Below are 18,571 nucleotides of genomic sequence, written 5' to 3' on the forward strand. Positions count from 1 at the left end.
GAAGGATGTGGATAAATTGGAGAGAGTCCAGCGAAGGGCAACAAAAATGATTAGGGGTCTGGAACACATGACTTATGAGGAGAGGCTGAGGGAGCTGGGATTGTTTAGCCTGCAGAAGAGAAGAATGAGGGGGGATTTGATAGCTGCTTTCAACTACCTGAAAGGGGGTTCCAAAGAGGATGGCTCTAGACTGTTCTCAATGGTAGCAGATGACAGAACGAGGAGTAATGGTCTCAAGCTGCAGTGGGGGAGGTTTAGATTGGATATTAGGAAAAACTTTTTCACTAAGAGGGTGGTGAAACACTGGAATGCGTTACCTAGGGAGGTGGTAGAATCTCCTTCCTTAGAGGTTTTTAAGGTCAGGCTTGACAAAGCCCTGGCTGGGATGATTTAACTGGGAATTGGTCCTGCTTCGAGCAGGGGGTTGGACTAGATGACCTTCAGGGGTCCCTTCCAACCCTGATATTCTATGATTCTATGATTCTAAGTGAGCTGTAGCTCACGAAAGCTCATGCTCAAATAAATTGGTTAGTCTCTAAGGTGCCACAAGTACTCCTTTTCTTTTTTCCAAAATCTGAATGAACATCAACACTTCAGGTATAAACATCGTTTCCATGATGTTGTAGCGTGCAAGCTTGTTTTATTTAATAAACCATGGCAGCTATGACATCTCCTTTGATCTCCTTTTTGCAGTGAGAAACTAGTTGCTCTCCCACTCTCCTGCATAAATGAACATTCATCCTGAGATCTCGGTCTGTACACGAGGGTGACAAATTAACAGACTTTCCTTCTGTCCATGACAGAAGGCATTTTGAAACGCCTCTTCTTCTCTGCATAAGCATAGGCTGATTTGTGAGGCAAGGCATCCCCACTGCTTCATATATGAAGATGTAGAAGAGTCAATTGCTCATATCATGTGATTAACATTAGATATTGGCTGAAGAAAGGATCAGGATATTACTGAAATGCCATTGAGGGGGGAGTGTGGAATGAGAAACCTTTCTTTAGTCCGTATACTAAGCATGAGAGTTCTGAACTGGTGAGGACTCTGCCTTATGGGCGCCTCATTTCCTCTCTTCATTGCTGTCATAATTTGCTAATTCAAAGATACAGTAAGGGAGAGGGATTTAATTTCAAGAAGAGTTGATTGCTGTCAGGCTGCTTTCAAAGGTATGAAATGGCCTTTTGTTTTACAAACCCACATGGTTCATTTTAATTTGCCTTCTCTTTTGTTGGTTTAGAACAGTCAGTCTCCAGAGCATCTCGCTCTGGAGTTTAAAATCAATGGGAGACTGGGATGCATATGCCTTTATTTTTGTCATGGCAACCCCTAATGACTCTAATCGCACCTGGAGCTGCAGCTAGCGAGAGATGTTAAGAGTAACAAGAAGGGTTTCTTCAGGTATGTTGGCAACAAGAAGAAAGCCAAGGAAAGTGTGGGCCCCTTAATGAATGAGGGAGGCAACCTAGTGACAGAGGATGTGGAAAAAGCTAATGTACTCAATGCTTTTTTTGCCTCTGTTTTCACGAACAAGGTCAGCTCCCAGACTGCTGCGCTGGGCATCACAACATGGGGAATAGATGGCCAGCCCTCTGTGGAGAAGGAGGTGGTTAAGGACTATTTAGAAAAGCTGGACGTGCACAAGTCCATGGGGCCGGACGAGTTGCATCCGAGAGTGCTAAAGGAACCGGCGGCTGTGATTGCAGAGCCATTGTCCATTATCTTTGAAAACTCGTGGCGAACGGGGGAAGTCCCGGATGACTGGAAAAAGGCTAATGTAGTGCCAATCTTTAAAAAAGGGAAGAAGGAGGATCCTGGGAACTACAGGCCAGTCAGCCTCACCTCAGTCCCGGGAAAAATCATGGAGCAGGTCCTCAAAGAATCAATCCTGAAGCACTTACGTGAGAGGAAAGTGATCAGGAACAGTCAGCATGGATTTACCAAGGGAAGGTCATGCCTGACTAATCTAATATCCTTCTATGATGAGATTACTGGTTCTGTGGATGAAGGGAAAGCAGTGGATGTATTGTATCTTGACTTTAGCAAAGCTTTTGACACTGTCTCCCACAGTATTCTTGTCAGCAAGTTAAAGAAGTACGGGCTGGATGAATGCACTATAAGGTGGGTAGAAAGTTGGCTAGATTGTCGGGCTCAACGGGTAGTGATCAATGGCTCCATGTCTAGTTGGCAGCCGGTGTCAAGTGGAGTGCTCCAGGGGTCGGTCCTGGGGCCGGTTTTGTTCAATATCTTCATAAATGATCTGGAAGATGGTGTGGATTGCACTCTCAGCAAATTTGCGGATGATACTAAACTGGGAGGAGTGGTAGATACGCTGGAGGGTAGGGATAGGATACAGAGGGACCTAGACAAATTGGAGGATTGGGCCAAAAGAAATCTGATGAGGTTCAATAAGGATAAGTGCAGGGTCCTGCACTTAGGACGGAAGAACCCAATGCACCGCTACAGACTAGGGACCGAATGGCTAGGCAGCAGTTCTGCGGAAAAGGACCTAGGGGTGACAGTGGACGAGAAGCTGGATATGTGTCAGCAGTGTGCCCTTGTTGCCAAGAAGGCCAATGGCATTTTGGGATGTATAAGTAGGGGCATAGCGAGCAGATTGACGGATGTGATCGTCCCCCTCTATTCGACATTGCTGAGGCCTCATCTGGAGTACTGTGTCCAGTTTTGGGCCCCACACTACAAGAAGGATGTGGATAAATTGGAAAGAATCCAGCGAAGGGCAACAAAAATGATTAGGGGTCTGGAACACATGACTTATGAGGAGAGGCTGAGGGAACTGGGATTGTTTAGTCTGCGGAAGAGAAGAATGAGGGGGGATTTGATAGCTGCTTTCAACTACCTGAGAGGTGGTTCCAGAGAGGATGGTTCTAGACTATTCTCAGTGGTGGAAGAGGACAGGACAAGGAGTAATGGTCTCAAGTTGCAGTCAGGGAGGTTTAGGTTGGATATTAGGAAAAACTTTTTCACTAGGAGGGTGGTGAAACACTGGAATGCGTTGCCTAGGGAGGTGGTGGAATCTCCTTCCTTAGAAGTTTTTAAGGTCAGGCTTGACAAAGTCCTGGCTGGGATGATTTAATTGGGGATGGGTCCTGCTTTTGAGCAGGGGGTTGGACTAGATGACCTCCTGAGGTCCCTTCCAACCCTGATATTCTATGATTCTATGATTCTAATTAGGGATTGGACCCCCCATTGTGCTAGATGCTGTACCCCAATAGCAAATAGATAGTCCCTGCCCCACAGAGCGGACAGTCCAAGGCCCTGATTTGGGAAAAGCATCCCCATTCGGGATAGGAACTTAAGCTCATACTTTACACTGAAGCCAATGGGACTTAAGCATGTTCATGTACTTAAGCATATGCTTACATTCATCTCTATTTAGGACAGTGTTTAAGTGCTTTCTTGAATCAGGGCCTCAATAACATCCTACAGTCTGAATTTACGATCTGAGTATATTATAGTTATGCATTAATTAGAATGCTAACTTTTTATTATTCGTTCAAGAGCAAACCAGCTACATCTAAGCTCTTGTTGAAAGACAAATGAATGCTAAAACATAGCATAAAGCTATAAATCAGTGATACTCAGATTGAGGCTCAGGAGTTGCAAGTGGCTATTCAATGTGTCTCCTGTGGCTCTTTGCAGCACTTGATATTAAAACACTGTGTGACTTAATTATTAACCAATCTGTTGTTAACCAATGGTAGTTGATAAAATAGTAATACTTGGTCATTTTGCTGTGCGAATAATATAAACTAAATATGTCCCCTGTCATACTGTTTAAATATGAATATATACAGTACTATAGTAAATGAAACAATGAATTCACGCTGCTGTGGCTCTTTGGGTAATGTTGATCACTAATTTGGCTGGGTACGCTTGGATCCTGATCTGAATATTAGGCCCATCTCTTTCTTGTGCCCCCCTCCCCCAACACACCAACCACAAAGTTCTGATCTCTTCCAAAGATGGGGGGCGGGCGAGAGAGAGAGAATGAGTGAGTATGTACATTGTGCCTTCAAATTTTCTAGGTATCAAACATCTATTGTGAGTCCTGTGTCTGGGATGTTTTTTTAAGGTGAAGTTAAAAAAATGTGCTAAACAAATGGAGCCAGATTTTCATAAAGTGTGGCCCAATGTCAGAGTGCATAGTCTTGCTTTTGCATGCCTAATGACTGCAATTGTGTTTGCAAATTGGATTTTGCGCATTCAGCTGTGGTAAATCCTTTTTTTGCATGCCTACTTAGCCTGCAGATCTCAAATTTGGCCTTGAAAGTGTGAAGGTTAGTCTCTGTATTTTTAAATAGTTATTTTAAAGTTATACAGACTTAATTAGTTATATATATATACACACACACACACACACACACACACACACTTATTAAGAGTGTATTTGATTGAAAACTTGTCCATACATGCTGAAAAATTCAAAAGCACCTACATGACTTAGAAGCTTTTGAAAAGTTTATCCCGAATCTTTTACTCATGATTAAAATGTCTGGCAGTGTTTTACTGGCAGTCACTATTTGTGTATATCTGCTTGCATTACATAATCTCAGATGTAGGAAACTGTAGCTATATGAGAGTTTTCTATCCAAACAGTTTCCTGCAATGTGTGTACATTACGCTGGCTGAATTTAGCCATATAAAATCATGACTGGAAGGGTCATTGTTTAAAAATGTTTTCAGAACTTTGATAGCCCATTTATCAACTGATTCACATGTTTAACTAGTTAATAGGTTTTTCTTTTCAGCACATGGGAATTTCTTTGTTTATGTTAACTGAGTGGCAGTTTCTGCAGTGGGAAGAACTGTAGTTGACTGCAAATCTATTAAAATATGTGGAGTTTGCTTTTGTGATGCAGTTATATAGACCAGTGCAGCAAACCCTTATTCACAAGAATAGTCTTCATTCATACGAGTAGTCCCATTGATCTGAATGGGACCCCTGAACTGGGCTTGTAGTGATATGGATGAGGTTTAAGACTGCAATGGTGACTGGTTAATGTATGGCTCGATTTTTTTTGAAAGGTATTTAGGTACCTAAAGATGCAAATAGGCACCTAATGGGATTTTCAATGGGAGTTTGACATCTAGGCTCTTTTGAAAACTCCACTAGGTACCTAATTGCATTTTTAAGCACCTAAATTCCTTTGAAAACCTGGCCCTGTAGGTGCTTGTCTACACTGGCAATTTACAGCGCTGCAACTTTCTCGCTCAGGGGTGTGACCCTCCCCCTAACCCCCCCCCCACACACCGAGCACAGCAAGTTTCAGCCCTGTCAAGCACCAGCGTGGACAGTGCACCAGCACTGGGAGCTGCACACCTCGTGGAGGTGGATATTTTAGGGTATGTCTACACTACGGAATAAGGTCGAATTTATAGAAGTCGTTTTTTTAGAAATCGGTTTTATATATTCGAGTGTGTGTGTCCTCACAGAAAATGCTCTAAGTGCATTAAGTGCATTAACTCGGCGGAGCGCTTCCACAGTACCGAGGCTAGAGTCGACTTCCGGAGCGTTGCACTGTGGGTAGCTATCCCACAGTTCCCGCAGTCTCCGCTGCCCATTGGAATTCTGGGTTGAGATCCCAATGCCTGATGGGGCTAAAACATTGTCGCGAGTGGTTCTGGGTACATATCGTCAGGCCCCCGTTCCCTCCCTCCCTCCGTGAAAGCAAGGGCAGACAATCGTTTCGCGCCTTTTTTCCTGAGTTACCTGTGCAGACGTCATACCATGGCAAGCATGGAGCCCGCTCAGGTAACCATCACCCTATGACTCCTGGGTGCTGGCAGAGGCGGTACGGCATTGCTACACAGTAGCAGCAATCCCTTGCCTTGTGGCAGCAGAAGGTGCAATACGACTGGTAGCCGTCATCGTCGTGTCCAAGGTCCTCCTGGCCACGTCGGCTGGGAGCGCCTGGGCAGACATGGGCGCAGGGACTAAATTTGGAGTGACTTGACCAGGTCATTCTCTTTAGTCCTGCAGTCAGTCCTATTGAACCGTCTTATGGTAAGCAGGCAGGCGATACGGATTGCTAGCAGTCGTACTGTACCATCTTCTGCCGGGCAGGCAAGAGATGAGGATGGCTAGCAGTCGTATAGTACCATCTTCTGCCGGGCAGGCAAGAGATGAGGATGGCTAGCAGTCGTACTGTACCATCTTCTGCCGAGCAGCCATGAGATGTGGATGGCATGCAGTCCTTCTGCACCGTTTGCTGCCAGCCAAAGATGTAAAAGATAGATGGAGTGGATCAAAACAAGAAATAGACCAGATTTGTTTTGTACTCGTTTGCTTCCCCCCCTCCCCTGTCTAGGGGACTCATTCCTCTAGGTCACACTGCAGTCACTCACAGGGAAGGTGCAGCGAGGTAAATCTAGCCATGTATCAATCAGAGGCCAGACTAACCTCCTTGTTCCAATAAGAACAATAACTTAGGTGCACCATTTCTTATTGGAACCCTCCGTGAAGTCCTGCCTGAAATACTCCTTGATGTAAAGCCACCCCCTTTGTTGATTTTAGCTCCCTGAAGCCAACCCTGTAAGCCATGTCGTCAGTCGCCCCTCCCTCCGTCAGAGCAACGGCAGACAATCGTTCCGCGCCTTTTTTCTGTGCGGACACCATACCAAGGCAAGCATGGAGGCCGCTCAGCTCACTCTGGCAATTAGGAGCACATTCAACACCACACACATTATCCAGCAGTATATGCAGCACCAGAACCTGGCAAAGTGATACCGGGCGAGGAGACGACGTCAGCGCGGTCACGTGAGTGATCAGGACATGGACACAGATTTCTCTGAAAGCATGGGCCCTGCCAATGCATGCATCATGGTGCTAATGGGGCAGGTTCATGCTGTGGAACGCCGATTCTGGGCTCGGGAAACAAGCACAGACTGGTGGGACCGCATAGTGTTGCAGGTCTGGGACGATTCCCAGTGGCTGCGAAACTTTCGCATGTGTAAGGGCACTTTCATGGAACTTTGTGACTTGCTTTCCCCTGCCCTGAAGTGCATGAATACCAAGATGAGAGAATCCCTCACAGTTGAGAAGCGAGTGGCGATAGCCCTGTGGAAGCTTGCAACGCCAGACAGCTACCAGTCAGTTGGGAATCAATTTGGAGTGGGCAAATCTACTGTTGGGGCTGCTGTGATGCAAGTAGCCCACGCAATCAAAGATCTGCTGATATCAAGGGTAGTGACCCTGGGAAATGTGCAGGTCATAGTGGATGGCTTTGCTGCAATGGGATTCCCTAACTGTGGTGGGGCCATAGACGGAACCCATATCCCTATCTTGGCACCGGAGCACCAAGCCGCTGAGTACATAAACTGCAAGGGGTACTTTTCAATAGTGCTGCAAGCTCTGGTGGATCACAAGGGACGTTTCACCAACATCAACGTGGGATGGCCGGGAACGGTACATGACGCTCGCATCTTCAGGAACTCTGGTCTGTTTCAAAAGCTGCAGGAAGGGACTTTCTTCCCAGACCAGAAAATAACCGTTGGGGATGTTGAAATGCCTACATGTGTCCTTGGGGACCCAGCCTACCCCTTCATGCCATGGCTCATGAAGCCATACACAGGCAGCCTGGACAGTAGTCAGGAGCTCTTCAACTACAGGCTGAGCAAGTGCAGAATGGTGGTAGAATGTGCATTTGGACGTTTAAAGGCGCGCTGGCGCAGTTTACTGACTCGCTTAGACCTCAGCGAAACCAATATTCCCACTGTTATTACTGCTTGCTGTGTGCTCCACAATATCTGTGAGAGTAAGGGGGAGACGTTTATGGTGGGGTGGGAGGTTGAGGCAAATCGCCTGGCTGCTGGTTACGCGCAGCCAGACACCAGGGCGGTTAGAAGAGCACAGGAGAGCGCGGTACGCATCAGAGAAACTTTGAAAACCAGTTTCATGACTGGACAGGCTACGGTGTGAAAGTTCTGTTTGTTTCTCCTTGATGAAACCCCCCGCCCCTTGGTTCACTCTACTTCCCTGTAAGCTAACCACCCTCCCCTCCTCCCTTCGATCACTGCTTGCAGGGGCAATAAAGTCATTGTTGCTTCACATTCATGCATTCTTTATTCATTTATCACACAAATAGGGGGATGACTACCAAGGTAGCCCAGGAGGGGTGGTGGAGGAGGGAAGGAAAATGCCACACAGCACTTTAAAAGTTTACAACTTTAAAATTTATTGAATGCCAGCCTTCTTTTTTGGGGGCAATCCTCTGTGGCGGAGTGGCTGGTTGGCCGGTGGCCTCCCCACCGCGTTCTTGAGCATCTGGGTGTGGAGGCTATGAAACTTGGGGAGGAGGGCGGTTGGTTACACAGGGGCTGTAGTGGCAGTCTGTGCTCCAGCTGCCTTTGCTGCAGCTCAACCATACACTGGAGCATACTGGTTTGGTCCTCCAGCAGCCTCAGCATTGAATCCTGCCTCCTCTCATCACGATCCCACCACATTTGAGCTTCAGCCCTGTTTTCAGCCCGCCACTTACTCTCTTCAGCACGCCACTTTCCTCCCAGTCATTTTGTGCTTTCCTGCACTCTGACATTATTTGCCTCCACGCATTTGTCTGTGCTCTGTCAGTGCGGGAGGACAGCATGAGCTCGGAGAACTTTTCATCTCGAGTGCATTTTTTTTTCTTTCTAATCTTCACTAGCCTCTGGGAAGGAGAAGATCCTGTGATCATTGAAACACATGCAGCTGGTGGAGAAAAATAAAGGGACAGCGGTATTTAAAAAGACACATTTTATAAAACAGTGGCTACACACTTTCAGGGTATACCTTGCTGTTAACATTACATACATAGCACATGTGCCTTCGTTACAAGGTCTCATTTTGCCTCCCCCCACCACGTGGCTACCCCCTCAACCCTCCCACCTCCCTGTGGCTAACAGCGGGGAACATTTCTGTTTAGCCACAGGCAAACAGCCCAGCAGGAACGGGCTCCTCTGAGTGTCCCCTGAAGAAAAGCACTCTATTTCAACCAGGTGACCATGAATTATATCTCACTCTTCTGAGGATAACACAGAGAGATAAAGAACGGATGTTGTTTGAACGCCAGCAAACATACACTGCAATGCTTTGTTGTACAATGATTCCCGAGTACGTGTTACTGGCCTGGAGTGGTAAAGTGTCCTACCATGAAGGACACAATAAGGCTGCCCTCCCCAGAAACCTTTTGCAAAGGCTTTGGGAGTACATCCAGGAGAGCCGCGAATGCCAGAGCAAAGTAATCCTTTCACATGCTTGCTTTTAAACCATAGTATTTTAAAAGGTCCCTTCTCCGCCTGCCGGGTCCAGGAAGCAGCCTTGGGTGGGTTCAGGGGGTACTGGCTCCAGGTCAAGGGTGAGAAACAGTTCCTGGCTGTCGGGAAAACCGGTTTCTCCCCTTGCTTGCTGTGAGCTATGTACAACCTCATCATCGTCTTCGTCTTCGTCTTCTTCTTCTCCTCCAAAACCTGCTTCCGTGTTGCCTCCATCTCCGTTGAAGGAGTCAAATAACACGGCTGGGGTAGTGGAGGCTGAACCCCCTAAAATGGCATGCAGATCATCATAGAAGCGGCTTGTTTGGGGCTCTGACCCGGAGCGGCCGTTCGCCTCTCTGGTTTTCTGGTAGGCTTGCCTCAGCTCCTTCAGTTTCATGCGGCACTGCTTCGGGTCCCTATTATGGCCTCTGTCCTTCATGCCCTGGGAGATTTTGACAAAGGTTTTGGCATTTCGAAAACTGGAATGGAGTTCTGATAGCACGGATTCCTCTCCCCAAACAGCGATCAGATCCTGTACCTCCCGTTCGGTCCATGCGGGAGCTCTTTTGCGATTCTGGGACTCCATCATGGTCACCTCTGCTGATGAGCTCTGCATGGTCACCTGCAACTTGCCACCCTGGTCAAACAGGAAATGAGATTCAAAATTTCGCGGTTCTTTTCCTGTCTACCTGGCCAGTGCATCTGAGTTGAGAGTGCTGTCCAGAGCGGTCACAATGGAGCACTCTGGGATAGCTCCCGGAGGCCAATACCATCGAATTGTGTCCACAGTACCCCAAATTCGAGCCGGCAACGTCGATTTAAGCGCTAATCCACTTGTCAGGGGTGGAGTAAGGAAATCGATTTTAAGAGCCCTTTAAGTCGAAATAAAGGGCTTCATTGTGTGGACGGGTGCAGGTTTACATCGATTTAACGCTGCTAAATTCGACCTAAAGTCCTAGTGTAGACCAGGGCCTAGAGCTCTCTCCCAGTGCTGCACCACGACCACACAAGCCACGTTAAAGCGCTGCCAGTGTAGACTGAAATTAAAGAAATTACGGAATTACATTATCTGTGATTAACTATGAACATATACTGAGTAAATAACACTAACCAGCTAGAGCAAAACTCTTCTAGGTTAATATATATTAATATTAACCAATGAACAAAGTATCATCCTTTCATCCATCCAGCCATCCAATACCTTCTGTTTACTTCTGTTATGGGAAAATTCTGTAGAATTTAACAGAGTATGACAACAGCTCTATAGCCTTTGTAACTAATTTAATAGAGTTATATTCCTGCTATAAAAGTTGATAAGATGGTTCAGAAAACCTATAAAAAGGATCTCATTCTCTATTAATTTCTGTAGATTTTGATAGTAATTTCCTTAGACTCCTATACATTTCTGTAGAACCCTTTAACGTTCCATCACTTTGGTGCTGTTGCCCAAAGAAAACAAACTTTTGCTGGGGTTATCTATAGAGTTAGTCAGAAACTTTCTGATGCAACTTTCTTCTGTCAGAAAATGTCAATTTGTCTAAAGGGAAACATTTCATGGAAATGTATCAATATCAATGAAACTTTGTTTTGGGAAAAAACCCGAATGGAATATTTTGATTTTCCATTTTAGAATGGCTTTTCATTTCAGTTTTTTTAAAGGTTATATTAAGTAATACATGTACCAAAGTTGAAATTGGAACCAAACATAGCATCTAACGTAGTGAATGCCAGTGAAAATGAGGCAGGATCAGAGGCTAAAATAGGGAAAGAACGAGTTAAAACTTACTTAAACAAGTTAGATGTCTTCAAGTCACCAGGGCCTGATGAAATGCATCCAAGAATACTCAAGGAGCTGATGGAGGAGATATCTGAGTCATTAGCCATTATTTTTGAAAATCATGGAAGACAGGAGAGATTCCAGAAGACGGGAAAAGGGCAAATATTGTGCCCATCTATAAAAAGGGAAATAAGGACAACCCAGGGAATTACAGACCAGTCATCTTAAATTCTGTATCCAGAAAGATAATGGAGCAAATAATTAAACAATCAATTTGCAAACATCTACAAGATAAGGTGATAAGTAACAGTCATCATGGATTTGTCAAGAACAAATCTTGTCAGACGACCCTGATAGCTTTCTTTGACAGTCATAGGCGCCGATTCTGTGGGTGCTCTGCGGCTGGAGCACCCATGGGGGAAAAAATGGTGGCTGCTGAGCACCCACTGGCAGCCCTCTGACCAGAACCTCCCCCTCCCCCCAGCGCCTCCTGCCTGCCGGCGGGCCCCATCAGTCAGCGCCTCCTCCTCCCGCCCAGTGCCTACCGCCTGCTGCAGATCAGCTGTTTCATGGCATCAGGAGGCGCTGGGGGGGTGAGGGTGGAGGAGCGAGGGCGCAGCATGCTTGGGGGAGGGAATGGAACTAGGCAGGGGAAGAGGTGGGGTGGGGTGGGGTGGGGCCTTAGGGGAAGAGGTGGAATAGGCCGGGGCCTGGATGGAGCCAGGGGGAATGCCCCCAGCAGATTAGAAACTTGGCGCCTATGGACAGTGTAGCACTGTTGCAAAAAAAAACAAAAACAAAAAGCAAACATCATTCTGGGATGTATTAGCAGGAGTGTTGTAAGCAGGACACGAGAAGTAATTCTTCCACTCTACTCCGTGCTGATTAGGCCTCAACTGCAGCATTGTGTCCAATTCTGGATGCCACATTTCAGGAAAGATGTGGACAAATTGGAGAAAGTCCAGAGAAGAGCAACAAAAATAATTAAAGGTCTAGAAAACATGACCTATGAGGGAAGATCAAAAACATTGGGTTTGTTTAGTCTGGAAAAGAGAAAACTGAAAGGAGACATAACAGTTTTCAAGTATACAAAAGGTTGTTACAAGGAGGAGGGAGAAAAATTGTTCTTAACCTCTGAGGACAGGACAAGAAGCAATGGGCTTAAGTTGCCTCAAGGGCAGTTGAGGTTGGACATTAGGAAAAACTTCCTAACTGTCAAGGTGATTAAGCACTGGAATAAATTACCTAGGGAGGTTGTGGAATCTCCATCATTGGAGATTTTTAAGAGCAGGTTAGATAAACACCTGTTGGGGATGGTCTAGCTCACAAAAGCTTATGCTCAAATAAATGTATTAGTCTCTAAGGTGCCACAAGTACTCCTTTTCTTTTTTTTTCACTCGACCATCTGGACATTTGTGATGACTTTCACACCTTATCTTTTCCTGATGCATTCATTCCTCATTCACACAAACAGAAACCTTCAAAGGTATACAGACAGCAGTATTTTATATTCAGCAGAATACATTGTAAATCAAGCCTTGCTAAATCTTATAACTAAAACAATTCACACTGGGGCTTCAGGCCCTCAACATTTCTCTAATCTATTTATCATAGACACAATACAAAATCCTGTCTCTTACTAACTAAACTTTGTTACAGGTCCTAATTGTAATGCATATTGGAAACAGGATCCCAGTCTCAGACGGTCATTCCTTTGTTATTCCAAAAGGGTGGCTAGCAGAATGAAACCAAAGTTTACATCAGTTCTTATAGTACAATTATAAAATCCTGCTGCTACAAGGACTGTCTATTTGGCTATAGGTGTGTGGTGCTCAATTGTCTCTATCTACTTCGTAAGGGATACAGCGGGATAGGAGAGAAAATAATTATTAAAATTTACAATATTATTAGTACTTACATTCTCAGATCAGTGGGTTCGGACGGAATCCCAAATGACAAACTCTTTATTCAACTTCTCGATGGTAACTGCTGGTAGGGCGGGGTCTTTATATGCGAAGTAGTGGGGTAAGTGCACGCTTGCACGCCTCATGCAAAACATGCTGTAGCGCTATGGCATAATTATCAATATTCTAATATGTGCTTCTGAAAACATAATATTATTTAATAGTGTCAACTTTTATCGACTGATAATTATTCTTGGTGGAATTCCGGTGTGATTTTTAAATTATACTATTCTTTCTTTCTTTCTTTCCTGGAAACTCGCCGTGGACCGGCAGCCAGTGGCTCGCAGACTTTCACCGGTCCATGGACCACCACTTTGAGTAGCACGGGTCTAGATAATAGTTAGTCCTGCCATGAGTTCAGGGGACTGGACTAGATGACCTCTTAAGGTCCCTTCTAGGCCTATGATTCTTATTTTATTGGAATGAAATGTTTCAGTTGACCTGAAAAAACACTTTTAAAAAAAACTCTTTGATAGGAAACGTCCAAAACAATAAAGCCCCAAAAATTAGAACAGAAAAAAATTCAAATTTATGGAATTTCCTGCAAAATAGAAAATACAGTTCCCATCAAGGTCTAATTTTCTGTGATCATAAGGAATTGTATTTCAGCTTCTTTAGCACATATTGTCACATTCTCAATAAAACCATCAACCCCAATCTAGAACGTATTCTGTCTGGAAAAGTAAAAAGACCACAGGAAGAATGACTGGAGAAAACTCCAGCAGACCTAAATCATCCCCTATGCAGGCTTTTCCCACACAGGAGACATGGAGTTTCCAGAGTCAGGGCTGGATTAATGCAGGGGCTTTAGGGGCTGCAGCCCAGGGCCTCTGGCTAAGGGGGGCCCCGCAAAAATAAATTCATAATTATATGCAATTCAGTGGTCACCAACCTGTTGATCATGATCGACTGGTCGATCCTGGAGCCTCTGCCAATCAATCGCAATCTCCGGGCTGCTAAGTCCAGCGGCACAGCAGGGTTCAGGCAGGCTGCCTGCGTGCCGTGGCCCCACGCCGCTCCCAGAAGCGGCTGGCTACTGGCAGGTCTCTGCAGTGTCTGGACCGGGAGGGAGGCTCCGCGCACTGCCCCCATCCCCAGCACCATTCCCGCAGCTCCCGTTGGCTGGGTCCTGGCCCACGGGAGCTGCAGGAGTAGTGCTTGTGGGCACAGGCAGTGCATGGAGACGCACTGTCCCTCTCCCCTGACTGGCGCGCAGAGACGTGCCAGCAGCCAGCCGCTTTCAGGAGCAGCGTGGGGCTATGGCAGGTAGGAAGCCTGCCTGAGCCCTACTGTGCCACTGGCCAGGAGCTACCTGTGGTAAATGCCTCCCAGTTGGAGCCTCCACCTCGTACCCCCTCCTGCCCCAGGTCAGAATCCCCTCCTGCACCAAACTCCCTCCCAGAAAGAAACTAATACAACAGCTGTTCTAAGTAAGAAGTAGGCTATTTTGAATTAACTATATTTTACGTGTTTTAAGACTGAAATGTAACCACAGAATGGCTTTATGTTAATTAAAAGGCAAGTTTAGTATAGCGTTAATAGCCTCGATGCCATAATAATTTTGTTTGAAATTAGGAAAAAGACTTGTATACAAGGGCCCGACAAAATTGAATAGCCCCAGGCCCACAGGAGAGTTAATCCGGCCCCATCCAGAATCTGTACCTGCAATGTTTTCTTGAAATGAAGGAAGGGGCGGAGGATGTCTCTAACTCTTAGCAACTGGAAGCTCATACGTTCTTAGGAAATCCAGGGCAGCTAGATCCATCAGCATTGCGGGCCAGCTTTCAACCTGTATGTTGCTCACGTGGCAGCAAAGCTGCTGCATAATTCAGTCTTGTCAACTCTCATGATTTTATGAAAAGTCTCATGACATTTGGTGTGTTTGGTTTTTTTTAAATAAATTTCAGCTCCTGGAGTTAAGTGACGATATGAGACTCTAAGCTCTTGTTTAAAACAAAACAAATGAAAAGTAAGTGTCTAGCCTTTATGGTTATAAAGAAAAAACTATAGCGGTGGAGTGCAGAATTTTCCCCAGTGTCAATAAAATGCAAGTTCACATTTTCCTGTAAGTCAAAATGTAATAAAGCCAATCTGCTTTCCTGCTAGTATACAAACTTTAGCACCATGCAGCATCCTTCGCCAATAATCACAAGGACTTCACTTGCTTTCTACATGCACTGACATTTGTCATCAAAAATGCAAAGTAACAAAGTTACAAAAAATATTAGATATAAAAAAGGGGCAAAAGGACAACCTGGGGAATTACAGGCCAGTCAGCTTAACTTCAGTACCGGAAAGATAGTGGAGCAAATAATAAGCAATCATTTAGCAAACACCTAGAAGATAGGGGGGCCTCGAGCAGGTTAAGGAGGGCCTCCAAGCAGGACCAGCATTAGACTAAATTTATCTGGCTCACTGTTCTGGATGATGATCAGAGCTCCCTATCTACATACTTCTGAGTCAACATACGGTAAAGCTTGGATCAGCAAAATATTTGATCAGGACAGTTTTTGTGATTGGCACCTCATTTGCATGTGTAAAACAAGCTGCTATCCATTTTTTATCAATACAATCTTGCTTCTGACTAGATTTTTGTGTTCTTGTTGCACAACAGAAATGTGCTTGGAAGAAGTCCTGATAAATTGTAAGTCAGAGCTCAAACATTGACACGTCAGAAATGAAAATTTCAGAAGCACGTGTTTTTTGGCATCTCCCCAAATGGAGTTAGACACCAGCCTACTGGGAGAAAGTCAACACAATTTGAAGGGCTTGCAGAAAACCCACCATGGCACTGAAGCCTGTTCTGTGGGGACCATCCCCACCACCTCTTCCATGGACTGTGGAGACAGAGAGAGAAACTAACCAGGAGATGGAGACACGTGTGCCTTGGTGAGTGGACTCTGGTGTAGGGCAGACCAGGTACTGGCTTCAGAAGGGACAGTGGGTTGCAAAATGCATATGACAGGTTTCAGAGTAACAGCCATCTTAGTCTGTATTCGCAAAAAGAAAAGGAGTACTTGTGGCACCTTAGAGACTAACCAATTTATTTGAGCATAAGCTTTCGTGAGCTACAGCTCACTTCATCGGATGCTGTAGCTCACGAAAGCTTATGCTCAAATAAATTGGTTAGTCTCTAAGGTGCCACAAGTACTCCTTTTCTTTTTGAAAATGCATATGGCGCTCTGGCTGGGTATGTATAGGTTGTGCCTGGATCTATTTAGCTTCATGGTTTCCCTAAACTTGAAGCTATAGAGTCCTAGAGTTTAAGGCTGAATGGCAACGCCAGATCGTCTAGTGAGTCTGATCTCCTGCATATCACAGGCCACTTGACCCCAAGTCACCCCTGTACTGAGCCCAATAACCTGGACTGGACTAAAGTATTACACAACGTCTCCTGAGGACTGTGCCATAGGCAGAGCATAGTAGGGACTGAGGTGCTTCAATATCCAGGGACCCTGCATTGGAAGGGAACTAGTTGGATGAGATTGACCTAGATGATCCTAGCAATGTGACCTGAGCCCCATGCCGCTGAGGAAGGCAACCCCACTCCTCCTCCAAAGGTCCCGGCCAATCTGTTCTTCCTGAGACAAAAAGCCAGCACTGACTTTTCTCAAATTAATCTACGCTCCTTTATTTTTTATTTGCTGCCTTGGTGTTTTGTGGCATATTGGCCTTTTCTTCCTGACTGCCTGGTTTCAGTGTTTCCTTGTGTGGGGAATTGTGCTTGGCTGGCTGAGGAGAGTTGTAATCTGTTAACTTGTGTTACACAGCTAGCACCATCAGCCTCTATAGAGCCTGACAAGGTAGGCCCTGCCCTGAAGATTTTACAGTTAATTTAGACAAGTAACACAAGGCAGATAAGCTGCATCGCTTGGGGTGGGAATGGAGGAAGAGGGCTACCAGAGGAAAGGGGAGAAGAGAATGCTGCTTTTGGGGGAAGGTTACATGCCAGGAAACAGATTATTTATTTTGTTTAAAGGGGTTTTTGTAAATATTATGTTTTAAACATAAGTCCACAGTAACCTTTATTTTATAGCTTGTTACTAGCCGACAGCTAATTTGCATCATTCTGTATTTTGCCTTTCTGAAGCTGATATGTCTTTAAGACCTGGTTAGTCTCTTTTTCTCTCATTTTCTCCTCCTGAGATAGCCCTATATAGAGGTCAAATCTATCCAGTATTTCCTTTAATTCATGCCCTACATTCTGAGGATTTTAGTTTTCACCTGGCTTTGTGCAATGGAACAATGATCATAATTATATACAGTATTCAGAAAGTGATTTTATTATTATTGCTCACAATGCTTAACTTTCTTCCAGCTACACCTTAGCAGTTCTCAATATATATGGTATAGAGATCCTAAGATTTTTTTTTTTTTGCTTCTTAAACACTGCTCTGAAACATTGAACAGATGAATATAGTACATTATGTAGCTTGAACTCCTTGGTTCTTTCTGGTCAATATTCTGTTCTCTTCTTATGCTATAAAATCGTAACTGCTGGGAAGACAGAGTAGATAAGGTCATTTCATCCATTACTGCTGTTTTTTGAAATATAAACTAATTCATTAGGCACAATGCACCCATGGACAGGAGCTAATTATTAAGATAGCAGCAAAGCATGCAGTTCAGAAACAATTTTTGTGTTGCCATTTTGTTTAAACCACTGTAAATGTATTTCAACCACAGCTAAATGTGCGCTTGAGCTTTTGAAGCCAGTGAATTATGATCTAAATATCACCAGGCTAATCTAAATATTATAATATTTTCTTCTGTCTTTGACTCTTAGAGCTGTAGACAGTTATCTCATGTGTGTATGGCTGAGTACAAATGTATAACTATATACACAGAAACACATTTAAATATAGCTCAGGGAAATTGTGCTTCTGTTATGCTCGATAAGGCTTGCAGTTACTGCTTCTCTTTTTTCAGATGCATAAAGAAAAACTTACGTTGATAATTAGATAAAAAACATAATAAGATCCATGTCTATAAGGCCAGCACAGCCCCGTAATACTTTTATTTGTGTGAATTTCCTGTACAAATGTTAAAGATTTTGGTGACTTAAATTGGTTGTTAGGCTGCACACAGAGAACATTTGGGTTAATGACCGTTAGGCCCAAAGCCGTCTGCTCAGTCTTGCAGGCTCTGAATGGAACAGACAAGTATGCTGGAGTTGTCAGGACTGTGGCCGACACCAGAGGCCACCTGCACTGCATGATTATTAGAACATTTCATGTCAAAGTGTTTGTGGCGTTGGAGCAAACAGGCCCAATTAACAGCCCTGAAAGCCCCTCTCCAGCCAGCCATCACTAACACTCCAGATAAAATTTGACATCGTTTTTTCCCCTCACAAAACTCTAATTAATTTAAATGGTTTTTACTAAAGGACCGTGGCATTGCTGAAAAGGCAGAGGACCTTGCTTGGGTAATCAGCTTAAATATTAGTTCATTTCCTGCCCTTGTTGCTCCAAACTTCCCATTGGGAGATATACATACTTTAAAAAAATCTTTATCTCCAATTTCCTCCAGCTTTTCTAATGCGTCTTGTACAAGATTCCTTTTCAAAGAGCAGGA

This window comes from Caretta caretta, chromosome 10 (genome assembly GCF_965140235.1).
Source record: "Caretta caretta isolate rCarCar2 chromosome 10, rCarCar1.hap1, whole genome shotgun sequence".
NCBI lineage: Eukaryota > Metazoa > Chordata > Testudines > Cheloniidae > Caretta > Caretta caretta.